This window comes from Acomys russatus, chromosome 14 (genome assembly GCF_903995435.1).
Source record: "Acomys russatus chromosome 14, mAcoRus1.1, whole genome shotgun sequence".
Classification (NCBI taxonomy): Eukaryota; Metazoa; Chordata; class Mammalia; order Rodentia; family Muridae; genus Acomys; species Acomys russatus.
Genome location: NC_067150.1, coordinates 13870117 through 13884175, shown reverse-complemented (window position 1 = coordinate 13884175; position 14059 = coordinate 13870117). Strand labels below are relative to the sequence as shown.

Sequence of the window (14059 nt, the reverse complement as noted above, 5' to 3'; positions counted from 1 at the left end):
ATCCAGATTGAATATGGACTAGTGGATACTGTCACATGAGGCTTGATTACACCAGGAGCACCAGAAAGCTGTGAAGAATGTGTCCAGATGCTCATGGGAAGGGCAATTTTCAACTCCGCTGTAATCTTTTAGGACTAGTATGCTATATTTACTCTGACATTAACTGAAACACCTTTCCTGAAACACAATTGTGCGCGCGCGCGCAAACACACACACACACACACACACACACACACACACACACACACACACACACACACACACACCCTAATCTATGTGCTGGCTACTTTTCTTCTTGTTGTGATCAGATACCTGACAGAGAAAACTTCAGAAATGACAGGTTTATTTGTTTAATTGCTTAAAGAGACAGTGCACAATGGTGGAGAAGGCCTGGAAGCAGCACTTTGAGACAGCTGGTCACATTGTGCCCATAGTCAGGAGAGAGAGAGAGAGAGAGAGAGAGAGAGAGAGAGAGAGAGAGAGAGAGACAGACAGACAGACAGACAGACAGACAGACAGAGACAGAAACACAGACAGAGACAGACAGAGACAGAGACAGAGAGAGGAAGGAGGAAGGAGGGAGGGAGGGAGGAAGGAGGGAGGGAGGGAGGGAGGGAGGATAAGTTTCAGCTTGCTTTATCCTTTTCTATGTTTAAAAAGGGTTTACTTATGTTTATGTGCATACATTGGTGTGTTTTGGTGGGAGTGTCTGTGGATGCCAGATACAGACATTGAGTCCTCTGGAATTAGACTTAACATGATCCCACCTGTAAAGTGGGTGCTGGAAACTGAACTCCATTCCTCTGCAGAGAAGTATATATTCAACTGATGAGCCTTCTCTTCAGGACCCAGTCACTGAAATTGAAGTTGCCCTGATCTCTCTTCTCCTGTTCTTCCTTTCTAGTCTCTGTCTCTGTCTCTGTGTCTGTGTCTCTGTCTCTGTCTCTCTCTCTCTCTCTCTCTCCCTCTCTCTCTCTCTCATGTGTGTGTGTTTTGTCCTGGTGTGCATGTACAATGATGATCATATGATCAAAGGTCATGTTGGACCTAACCTTCTACACCTTGTGGGAACATGCTGGAAATTACAGGTACTTATGCTGTTGTACCCAGCTTTTACCCAAATTCTTGTCTTTTTTATTTTCTTCCTCACAAGAGTTGATAAGGTTAGAGGTTTGGACCTGGTAGGGCTTATAGGATTCTTTTACCTCTAGGCTAACCGAACCTGAGACAAAGAATCAGGGAATCAGAAATAAAGAAGATAAGCACTATGGGCTGAGGAGGTCGTCCTTCCCTTGTTCATTTACTTCTTCCATTCCTTTGGTCTTTCTCTTCTCTTCCCATCTTCTCTTTCTCCTTTGGTTGTTTTCTTAACACAGGATCTCATTATGTTGCTCAAGTTTTCCTTGACCTAGCTATGTAGCCCAGGCTGACCTTGAACTAACAATTATCCTGGCTTACTTTCCTGGCTTCTAGAAACGCAGAGCTGGACAGCCAGCTCAGCTATATCAGTAAGTTCCAGGTTCCGGGAGAGACTGTGTCTTAGAAAATAGTATGGAGAATACCAAGAAAGATACCCTGCATGTCACTACCTCCCGGAACTGAATGTCTATTTCAAAAGACCAAGAGCCCCTTGGCCTGGGGTTTCATGCGTTGTCTCCATAGGAATACTTCCTTGGAGTCTTTCTCAGCTACTTCTGTGGACATTTGTGATTAGCAGACTGTCAAACTGGTACCTGAGCTGACAGATACTCATAGGCATGCCCAGAAGACATTGAAGAGCAGTAGAGTGTGACTGGCAGCAGACTCATTTTGCAGCGGGAAAAACCTGTCATGTGGAAACTGAAACAAAATTTCTAGTGGGGCTACAGAAGGGTCAGCCTGACCCCTGCCCTGGCAAAGAGCAAGATCTGAACTCTGCATTGGTGGTAAAGATCTAGCAGGATGTGTAGCAGAAATTCCTGCTCATCTCCTTTGTTTCCCAGCTCAAAGGATGAAGGAAACTATCAGCCCTGTTCACAGCGGCTTCCCTCGCCTATTTGTTCATTTGTTTAGTAAATATTCATTGAGCACCTGCTGTATAGCAATGCGCATTCATTGGGGAAGGCACAATATATATAGCTGTTACATATATGCAGAGGGCCTGGCTCAGAACTGAGCAGGCTCCCTGATTTTTGGTTCGGTCTCTGTGAGCTCGTGTGAGTCCATGGGGAATTATCAAGTCAGAACTTCTGTCTTCTCAGAAGATTATAGTTTAATAAATGTTATAGAGGAGGGGAGAAGTGCTTTGAGTTGTGTCTGCTATACAAGGCATCCACACACTCACTACAGCTGTGGCTATCTGCACAAGACCTACACAACATTTAATCAAGGATGAGGGAGGGGCCAGTGCGGACTTACTCCCACCTGAGAGACAATTAGCCCTTGGCAAATAATGGTTGCTAGAAGAGGTTGTATCTTTTCTTCAGTGGTGTAGCCTTTGACAAGTTGCCCTTGCTTCTGTGTAAACAATCTCCTACTCATGCTTTGGCAAGAAACTCTAATTAATTCAATATATCACACACAGAAAAAAGACATGAAAGAAGGAATGGAGCTTGTCCCAAAAGAAAGGTTTAAGAGGGAAAGGAACGGGGTTGAACATGGTGGTGTAGGCCTTTAATCCCAGCACTTGAAAGGCAGGGGTGGGCAGATCTTTGTGAGTTCAACAGCAGGCTAACTCCAGGCTAGCAAAGGCTATGTAGTCAGACCTTCTCTCTCAACATCAAACAAAAAAGTAAGAGTCATCTACATTACATTATCAAAATTGATTCTATTCATTTTCCAAAGGAGAGTAAGATACATGTTCCAAAAAACTTCACATGCTCCAGTGTAATGAAATCAATAACAAAAATATTAATTAAAAAAAGACATTGAGATTGGTTCAACTTGAGACCCATGCCACATGAGGGAGCCATCCTCCGAGACTGCCCAGAGCATCAGGACCCAGGAGCTCAAAACCTAGAATAGAACCACACCTCTGTGGGGATAGGAAGCCAATGAAATGATTCCTAATAATACTCTGCTTTATTTGTAAACCAGAGCCTTAAAAACTTGTCATTGGAGAGGCTTTATCTAGTAACTAATGAGAGCCAATGCAGAGACCTACAGCCAAACATTAGGCAGAGCTCCTGGAATCCTGTGGAAGAGAGTGAAAAAGGTTTGTAGGAGTCAGACAGGTGAAGGACATCACAAGAAAACTCATATAATAACTATCCTGGCCTCATAGGGGCTCACAGAGACTGAACCAAGAATCAGGGAGCCTGCTCAGTTCTGATCCAGGCCTTCTGCATATATGTGACAGCTGTATATATCATGCTGTTGTGAGACCAGGGTCTATCTCTGACTCTTTTGCCTGCTTTTGGGACATGTTTCTTCTTGATGGGTTGTCTCTCCCAGCCTTAATATAAAGGGAAGTGCTTAGTCTTATTGTAACCTCATATGCTATGTTTGGTGATATCCCTGGGAGGCTGGTTCTCTCTCTGAAGAGAAATGGAAGAAGAGTGGATTGGGGGTGTGTGTGTGAAAAGAAGGGACTAGGAGTAACAGAGGGAGGGGAAACTGCCAACAGGATGTAATATATAAGAGAATTTAAAAAATTGAAGTAAGAAGAACCTTGTGGGGAAGAATCATTTGATGGGAAGAAAGAGATGGAAGAGAGGGTAATGAGGGTGAAAGTGACCCAAAATTCTATCCGTATGCATACAAAATTGTTAAAGAATAAACAAGTTAATACACAGAAAGGGTTGTAGATTTGAGAGAGAGAAAGGTAATACATGGAAAAGGTAAACAGAGAATATGAAAAGGTGATATGGTGTAATTATATTTAGATTTCCCAAACATAAAAAATATTAAATAGAGGCTTGGAAGATAGCTCACTCGATAAAGTGCTTTCCATAAAAGCAAGAAGAGCCATGTTTTATACCCAGAATGCTTGTAAACAGCCAGGAACATGCTTGCAGTCCCAAGTCTTAAAAGGTGGACACATGAGGATACCTGAGACTTACTAAGTAACCTGGGCAAACTAGCATGTTTCAGATCCTAGTGAGAGACTTTGTACTGAGGAACAGCATCCAAGGTTGAACTCTTGTCTTTACAACCTGGGACACGTGCAGGCGTGCGTACACAAACACACACACACACACACACACACACACACAAGAACACACACACACACACACGAACACACACACACACACACACGAACACACACACACACAAGAACACACACACACACACGAACACACACACACACGAACACACACACACACACGAACACACACACACGAACACACACACACACACGAACACACACACACACGAACACACACACGAACACACACACACACACGAACACACACACACACACGAACACACACACACACGAACACACACACACACATGAACACACACACACACACGACACACACACACACACATGAACACACAACACACACGAACACACACACACACACACACAAACACACACACACACACACGAACACACACACACGAACAAACACACACACACGAACAAACACACACACACACAAACACACACACACACACACACACACACACGAACCTACAATACTCATGTATCCCATGCATGAATATCGTATACTCTCCCATACACACAGATTGAAAAGGCAATAAAAGATTCAGTGAGTGAGGAAACTGCAAACAGTCACACTCTGTTTTCCTTATGCCAGTCCTGGGGCAAAGCAAGTCACCAACACTATCTCATCCTTGCAATCATCAACCCCTGTTTTCAGACAAGCAATCAGATGGAAAGCCATGTGGGCTGACACACATCTGTACTGCCAGAACTTGGGAGGTAAAGGCAGAAGTACCAGTAGTTCAAGGCAAGCCTCAGCTACATAGGGAACCTGAAGCCAGCCTGAGCTGTAAAAGACTCTATATCAAAGTAATAAGAAAAAATAAAGGAACTTAGAGAGAGAAAGAAACAAGCTCATTGTGATGCAGCTTCAATACCATTACTTCTTGGCACGGAATTAGGATAGTCTTCATTGTCAACGTGATAGACTCATCAGAATAATCTATGAGACAAACATCGAGGTATGTCTGTGACACAATATTAAGACTGGCTTTGCTGATATGTGAAGACTCACCCTTGGTGTAGATGACACCATTTCATGGCTGGGGTCCTGTTCTGAATAAAACAAGAGACCATGAGCTAAGCAGTAGCATTCCCCTCCTGCTGTTTCCTGACTGTGAATGCAGTGTCACTGACTGCCTCAAGTTCCAGCCTCCTCCATGCTTTCCCTGCCATGATGGACTGTGTGATAGTTTGTCATAGCAGCAAGAAAAGCCATGAGTACAACAGCTAGCATGAAAAGACTGTGCTTTTTGCTTGAACCCCCAACTGATTCCCAAAATATGTACTCTTAGCTTAGGAGTTAACAGTTAGTCTGCATTAGTTGGTGTGTTTTTACATATGGTCATACATAGTATTTCTACTACCAGTGATAACAACTCTGTGCCTATCAATAATCAATCTATGGATTCACCAATCTCTATTAAAACAACAACAACAACAACAAAATAAAAATAAAACCTGTGATGTTGAAATAGAAACAAATTGTAAACATTTAAAAGTGAAGATATTTCATATGAGAATAACAGTGAAATTTCAAATTATAGCAGTGGTAACAGAAAAATTGGGGCTTCCAGCAACTCTATTCCTCATTTGTTCCCTCCCCCCCATGTGTGTGTGTGTGTGTGTGTGTGTGTGTGTGTGTGTGTGCGTGCGTGTGTGTGCTTGTTCTAGTGGTAGATAGGATATCTCCCATAGCCTAGGCTGGCCTCAAACTTCTTATGTACCCAAGAATAATCTTGAACTCCTGTTCCACCTGCTTCTGCCTCCAGAATGCTAAAATGGCAGTTATATAGCACTATACCTAGATTATGTTTCTGAGCATAGAACTTTGGGCTTTAATCATGTTAGACAAGCACTCCACCAAATTGAACCTATAGCTCTGTACCTCATTCTTGCAAAGGAAATATCCATGGTTGAAACAGTTGGTTCTGGGCCTCTATTACCTGGGTTCAGCTGTTCCCAAAGGGTCACTCTGGGAACAACTCTGTTCTTTTGTTGGCCTATCTGCCTTGTTAGAGAGCTCTACAAGTCTGGGAGGCTTTGTACTTTAATGTAATACTTTTTCTACAGTTAAAAATCTGCCCCAGTGAATCTGTTAAGGAGAACATGTTGTCCTGTCATCTGGTAATCTTATTCTTATATATCTGCAGAAAAATAAATCAGAATCTCAAAAAAAATTTAGATTCTCATATTTGTACATTATTATTGACCACAGCCAAGATATGAAATGTACCTGTCTACTGATGGATGAATAGATAAACAAAACTGAAATAGATTTGTGTAGGTGCATGCATATACAGACACTAGAATATTATTAAGAAAATCACTAGCTATGGTAGTATATACCTGCTATTTCAGCACTCAGAAAGAGAAAGAGATCTCTACTTCAAGCATCTTGGATTACGTAACAAAACTGTCCAAACTGCATACCATCAACCCTAATATACATACAGCACAAATGAAACCAACGTCTGTGCACATAAATAAAGTTGGAGAGCTCTTCTACAGGACCTAAGTTTGGCTCCAAGCACCCATGTTGGGAGACACACAAGTACCTGTACTTCCATCTACAGCAGATCTGATGCCCTCTTTTAGCCATTATGGGTACCGACACACATGTGGCATACTGCCTCTTTCTCTCTCACTCACACACATCCACATGCATTAAAAAAAAATTAACCTTAAGAAAAGAGAATTGATTACCAGGAACTGGAGTAAGACGCAAGGTTCTTTTTTCTTTCTTTCTTTCTTTCTTTCTTTCTTTCTTTCTTTCTTTCTTTCTTTCTTTCTTTTAGGTTTTCGAGGCAGTGTTTCTCTGTGTAGCCCTGGCTGTCCTAGACTCACTTTGTAGATCAGGCTGTCCTGGAACTCACAGAGATCCATGTGTCTCTGCCTCCCACGTGCTGAGATTAAAGGCATGCACCACCACACCCAGTGACACAAGGTTCTTATGTGTGTATTCACATAGAGGTTACAGGTGGATCTTTCTCTATCTCTCTACATATTTTTAAATTTTTCCTTACCCTATACCTACCTACATACCTGCCTATCTATCTACTTTATATCTATCATTTATCTATATATCTATTATCTATCTATGTAGCATCATTGTCGTCCCTCCCCATCCCTCTGCGCGCATGCGCGTGTGTCTGTCTGTGTGTGTGTGTGTGTGTGTGTGTGAGTGTGAGTGTGAGTACGTGCGTGCGTGCGCTTGCCCCACATTATCCAGTGGAAGTTAGTGGACAACCTGGGGCCTCATCTCTTCGTGTTATTTCTTGCACACCTCTCTGATAGAGTGTGTAGTCTCCGGGTTTTGGCATATGGTTCTGATGTTGTCTATGGATCCTGACATGCTGCAGTCTGGAGGTCATGATTGGCCTTCTTTTCTCTGAAAGTTAAAGAATTCAAAGGCAGGAAAAATCCGAAGCAGGATGCATAGCAGAAGAAACCTCAAGCACCTCAGAACGGAATTAGCATTTGAAGGAAAGTGTTAATTGCAGTGAGGAGACACACGTGCAGCAAATACACAGAAAAAGACCCTAGGCAAAGTAGAGGGGGACTTGGAAAGCTGAAAAATCCAGTACCTTCTGGTGGGCTGAGGGTTTTTAAGTCTTTGTAGAGTCTTCCTCCTTAACTTAGGGTGGGTCAGTTTGACGACAGATAGTGTGATTGATTTGTTAGCAACTGTGGTATGTAGTGTCCCTGATTAGCATACAAGCTCCTGGGTGGGGGGCAACTGTGGTAATTCTGTACTTTCCTCCTCCTCTCCTTTTTTACATCACCACAAATTACTCACCGGCTGTGCACCACACATTAGCTTCTTGAGACTGTTGTAACAAAATATTCCTGGGTAGGGTTTTACTTTCTGAGATCACATTTACCCTTGATGAGATGCACAGCTATCAAGTGTACACATGGCACATTGCCTCACTTAGCCCAAGCCCCTGTGGAGATGCAGAATACCAGCGTCATTGCAGGGTATCACAGATACTGCCTTCTTTTTTCCACCATAGAAGGTACAATGTTAGACATGCCCAACTATTTGCTTTTTGATGGTAGGGATGGAGCCTGGGGCTTTACACCTTCTCTATAGGCATTCTCCCACTGCTCCACGTTCCCAGCATTTTATTGGGAGAGTCTATGCAGGAACTCTACTAGTAGAGCCACAGTTCCAGCTCTTCACTGGGATACTCTACGCAGGGGATCTCCCTTCTGATATATATGCCTAGCCTCTCACTGGGGGATTCTATGTAGGGCCTTTGTCTTTGAGCCACAGCCCTAGCACCACCACAGTGAATTCTAGGCAGAAACTCTACCAGCTGATTTATAACATCAGTCCCTGCACAATAATATATGCATAAGGCATTTATACCTGCATCACATAAAAAATAAAACCATAAGAAGTTTGGAAATGGGGAAGCAAGTTTTGTTTCTTTCTGGGGAAAGCAGGCAGAGCTTGGAGAACCACAGCACTCATAATCCCAACTTTCAAAGTAATGCATCAGGGAAAGGGGTGGAGGCAGAGAAGGTACAGGACACAGCCTGGGCCTATGCTAGGACCTGAGACTCTAAGCTCTGCTTTCCGCAAATGAGGGACATCTACCAGTTCAAGGCAGGCCTTAAAAGCAAGGTGGAGGCTTCACACTTGAGCCTGGGAGTAGTGAGAAGGCAAAGAAGAGTTTGTGCCAGGGGTGGGGGTGGCTAACTTTGCATTTTTGAAAGGTCACTGGCTGGGTGGGAGAGGAAACTCAGAAAGGATGTGATGTCAGCATGGAATCAGTGTCCATACAGACAATTCTCAAAGTCACGGCAGAGAGGAGGGCATGAGCTAGGGTGACGTGGCAGGTAGTTCAAGAATCACTCAGAAAGAATGAGAGAATCACTCAGAGAGAACGAGGGAGAGAGAGAGAGAGAGAGAGAGAGAGAGAGAGAGAGAGAGAGAGAGAGAGAGAGAGAGAGAGAGAGAGAGAGAGATATCAAGTTCAGGTCCACATGCTTGAACAGGAAGCATTTTACCATTTGAATCATCTCCCCAGTCCATTATTGGAGGGTTTTGAGTGTGAAATGAGATCGCAGTTTCAGAGTGTGAATGGCATTTCACAGAGAATGTCCCTGAAAGCCTGGTATAGTTCCTTTCAAATATTTACTTTACCCATTACCAGGTTTCAAGGAATCCCAAGTTTCCCAGATATTTTTTATCCAAGCAGATGTGTTTTGTTTGTAATTTACTGCTCTCTGTTATTTTATTATCAGTTTATAATTTACTGTATATTGAAACAAGGTCTCATGCGTCAAATATGCCATGTTGCAGAGGATGATCTATAGCCCTTCTTCCCCATGCCTCTGCTTCCTCAGAACTGAGATTACAGGCTCACATCATCACATATAGTTTATGCAGTGTCAGCATGAAACTTATGACTTTGTACATGCTAGGCAAACACTATTCCAGTAATCTATATCTCCCCCCCCCCTTTTGTGGGTGTCTGTGTCTGTGTGCATGTGTGTGGTGTTTTATAGCTTCTGGGTCATTCTTGCATAGGGCCTATGCTAATCATCTGTGTGTCATTTCAATATTAGTAAATGTGCTACCTCAGCAAGCACCTTTTCTGTTGTCATTTGGTCTCTCTCTATGCTGCCCAGATTGGTCTTAAACTCCTCAATCCTCATGCCTCACAACCTACTGATGAATTAGGCCTATAGGGAAATTTCCTCATATCCAGCTTATCAAAATGTTTGGAGTCTGTTGAGTTCCATACATCAGTGATGTAGCCATTAGTAAGATAGACTCAATCCCTGGTCACTTTGAATAGATGGAGACAATAAAGTGGAAAATGAAGAATAAAATGATGACACATACAGAGTGCTGGTGTGTTCCAGGGAGGAAATAAGGAAGCCATTGAGAAAGGATTCTCAATCAAATCCTGAGCTCCCTGATGTGGCTAGTTTTTCCCCATATTGTCTGAGATCTAACCTCACAGTCTTTCATGGTTAGGTAGTTTTGAAATAACTGTCAAAGACAAAATGGAAAAAAGGGAAAGTGGCCATTTATTCTGATCCAGTACTTTGTGAAAACAAAAGTTTTGCCTGGTGGGGGATAGTAAAGGTAGGGAGATTATGGCTCGTGATGAGCTGCTGCTTTTGGTAGGGGGAAAAACAAAATTTCACAATAGGACCACAGGCATACACTACCATGCTCATTTACTTATGTATTTATTATTTACTTACTTAGTTATTACTTTTCTGAGTGGATTCTGGGGATCAAATTTAGGTCGCCATGCTTGAATAACAAGCACATTACCAATTGAATCATTTCCCTAGCCCCTCACTGGAGCATTTTGAGGGTGAAATGAGACCACAATTCGAGCAGGGAAAGATGGGAAGTATCAGAGAATAAGGTACTTTTAATGTTTATCTGGAAAATGCCATTTAAATGAGCTAGGGTTCATAGCTGGGGTTTCTTGGCATGTCTTTACTGACATTTGAGGTTGGAAGATTCTCTATCAAGAGAGGCTGTAATTTGCAATGTAGGATGTTAATCTCTTTACCCTCCTCTGTATCCACTACAATACTTTAATGTCACTCTTATCACAGTTTGACTGTCAAAAATCCCCCAGATATTTCTAAATGCCCCTGGGATTTGGGAGGAGATCAATAGCTTTCACTTGAGAACTACTGTTTTGGATGATTCCTTCATAATCCTTTTCTAGAGAGTTCTTGTACATAGACAAATTTGTCTATATTGCCCACCCTTAAACTTTTTTTTTTATGTTGTAGAGGAGTTTATTAAATGAGCATGGAGGGGAGAAGGGCTTAAACTTTTTTAAAAAAGACAAGTTGTCCTTATAGCTCAGGGTCTCCTTGAGCTCACTAAGTACTTGAGGATGACTTTGCATTTCTGATCCTTTCTGTCTTCACCTTCTAAAACCTGGGATTGATGGTATATAGCTCCATTCCCCGTTTATACAGTGCTGGGGTTGAACCTTCATGCATGTTAGTGAGTTCTCTACCAGCCAAATTACATCTTCTATTGCCCTGGAACGTTACATGAACACAGTTCAGAAGACACAGGCATAGTTTTGAGTTATATAACTTTTGTATGGATTGCATACAGAATACCATGGCAATTCAGTGAGTCAGTAAGGTTTGTGAAGGGTGTAGCTCACCAGAAATATTAAATAAATGTCAGTCGATGAAAGTGGAATTTAATGTTCATGGTTTTGGCTTCTAGCATCTTTTGTTTCCCTGATGCCTCACATCCAATTGTATGCTCGGTAAGCATTATTATAGTCATAATAACAGTTGCTATGGGGACTGGAACTCAAGATATCTCCAGATCCTTCACCATTCTCTCTTGACTTCTCTGCCTGACATTCTGACCCTTATTCATTCTTTTGTGGAAACTCACTTCATAGGACTGCTCAACAGCTTCCTCTAACTCCACCTGGCATGTGGTATTTGAAGTGGGGGTTACTCCCTTGTCTTTGAAATCCACCTCTCCAGCTGGTTGGATGACACTATGAGAATCTTTTCCTTCATTTTTCAGTCTTATAGCTTGATCTGACATTTAAAAGTTTTTTCCCATTCATAGATTCCTTTTTTAATGTTGTAATAGGGATATAGTTTACTAAAATACAGACCTTGTTTGGCGAATCCTTATTTTCTTTATGTTTTCTAAACAAAACCCCATGGATACTGTGTGGAATATTCCTTATTCCTTTGGTCCAGACAGATCTGTTGAGCCTGTATTAATATATGCATTTGGAATCTCCATCTCTATCCTGGAAAAATTTTGAACATATTTGATGCCCACGGGGCTTACTACTTAAAACTCTCTCCATGGAATTGATTGGTCAAAATACATATGTATACATATATGAAATATTTCAATGATAAAAGTAAAGTGAAGAGTGACTGAGGAAGGGACCTGAAATATACTTCTGCTTCCAGATGCACACAAATGCATGTGCATATGCACCTACATACACATATGTACTCAACACACACATACACACACACACACACACACACACACACACAGAGAGAGAGAGAGAGAGAGAGAGAGAGAGAGAGAGAGAGAGAGAGAGAGAGAGAGGCAGACAGAGACAGAGACAGAAAGACACACACTCAGTGTGGACTCTCATGGTTGACACCTACAATTCCAGCACTTGTGATGCAAAGGTACTGGAATTGTCATGTGTTTCAATGACTGCTTGGAGTTCCTCAGTGAGGGGCCAGCAGTGTTACTGACAGGCAATGCTCTGATGTAGTCTACCAGTAAAAGGTTAGAGGCCTGGAGCAGTTGAAGAATGCTTCTCTAGCTTGCGTGAGGCTCCAGCCCTACCCCCATACCTGAGACACAACCACCTTTTGGAAGAGGGGAAATCCTAGCATGGTGATGATTAGAAATTATTTAAAACATCTAGAAGGTGCTCCATAAATAGTAGTTATCATACTTTTCATAAAATTAAATCCATTAACCCTGCCTGATGGCTTTTTATTTTAAAGATTTGTTTTTATTTTTAGTTATGTCTGTGCGTGTGTGTGGATATGTGCACATGTGTAGAGTGGCTGTGGAAGCCAGATGAGAGTGTCAAATCCATTGGAGCTGGAGTTACAGGGAACTGAGAACTGCCTGACATGGGTGCTGGGAATTAAACCAGGGTCCTGCTTGCTCTTTTCTACCACAGAGAAGCTTTTGGACCTGGGACATAATGACTGACAGGCTGATGGTACATGAGAGCCTTGTGGTTCCATCCTAGAGAAAGTTCTAGAATGGTTTAAACTCTCCAGTGCTGGAGCTGGGTAGGTGGCTCAATAAGTAGGAGTGCTTGCTGCACAAGTGTGAGAACCTGAGTTCAAAACCCAGGTTTGAATCCCTAGAATCCACGTATGGTCCTGTGTTTGTCTGTGACCTCAGAATTGTGGGAGACTAAAGAAGAGGATCACTGGGCAAGCTGGCTGCCAGCCTTAGCTTCAGGTTCACTGAGAGATCTTTCTTAAGGACAGAGGTTTAGAGCCTGATACCTGATGTCCTCCACTGGCCTTTGCAATGCATGAGTACCCATGCATGTGTAACACACACACACACACACACACACACACACACACACACACACACACACACACACACACCACACCTCTGCTGATGCTGATGACAGAGGAATGCAGAGATCTGGGTCAAAGGGTTTGGCATTGATTTGAACATCCTAGTGTTTGAGGGGCCCAGGTTTCTCATCTGGAGAGTTGGAAGGGAGCTAAACAAAGTGATCACCAAGGATATCAAATGGCTTGCCTTCTGCTTCTTGGTGTTTGCTTTTTGTAGGTGGGGAGTGCCTTGGTAGGGGACTGAGGTTAAGAGTTTAGGTAAAGTTTGAGCTCAACTCCTCCTGTTCTTCCTTTCCACTACCTCCAGCTGCTGTGCCCTCTTTGGAAAACTCTCTTCACTCCTACCCTTACCTGGTGCAACCAATTACAGCTTACCCTTCTGGGAACACATGTCTCAGTTCCCGGAAGCCTGACTTGATTCTCCACCCACTCCCATGGTCAAGTCTGATGCCTCATACTGACTTATGGGTCACAGTTCCTTCCTGTACTTGTTCACTTGTCCATCACTCTTGAGGTATATGCTCACAATATGATAATGGGATCAAAATTATAAGGATTGTAAGTGGCGTAAGTAGAGCAAGACCTAAATCTATCCCTGTTCTGGGGAGATGGAGACATGCTGAAGCCTGGGCTTCCTGGCCAACCCATTTAGCCACATTAATGAGCCTCAGGATAGTAGAAGGCCATCCAGATGGTTCAGTGGGTAAAGACAATTGTCACCAAGTCTGAACATCTTAGTTTGCTCCACAGAAGGAAGCCATATGGCAGAAAGAGAAAACTGACTCCCACATGGTATGCATG

At 42.7% G+C, this 14059-nt stretch overlaps 1 protein-coding gene and 1 non-coding gene across 2 annotated transcripts in view; one reads left to right on the top strand and one right to left on the bottom strand.

Annotated features, from left to right (window-relative positions):
• Nucleotides 1-14059, top strand: part of LOC127198736 (mucin-16-like) — a 234353-nt gene that overhangs the window by 28331 nt on the left and 191963 nt on the right.
• On the bottom strand, nt 9647-9754 carry LOC127198869 (U6 spliceosomal RNA). The gene has a single exon (XR_007831900.1). It is a non-coding gene; the product is annotated as a U6 spliceosomal RNA (small nuclear RNA).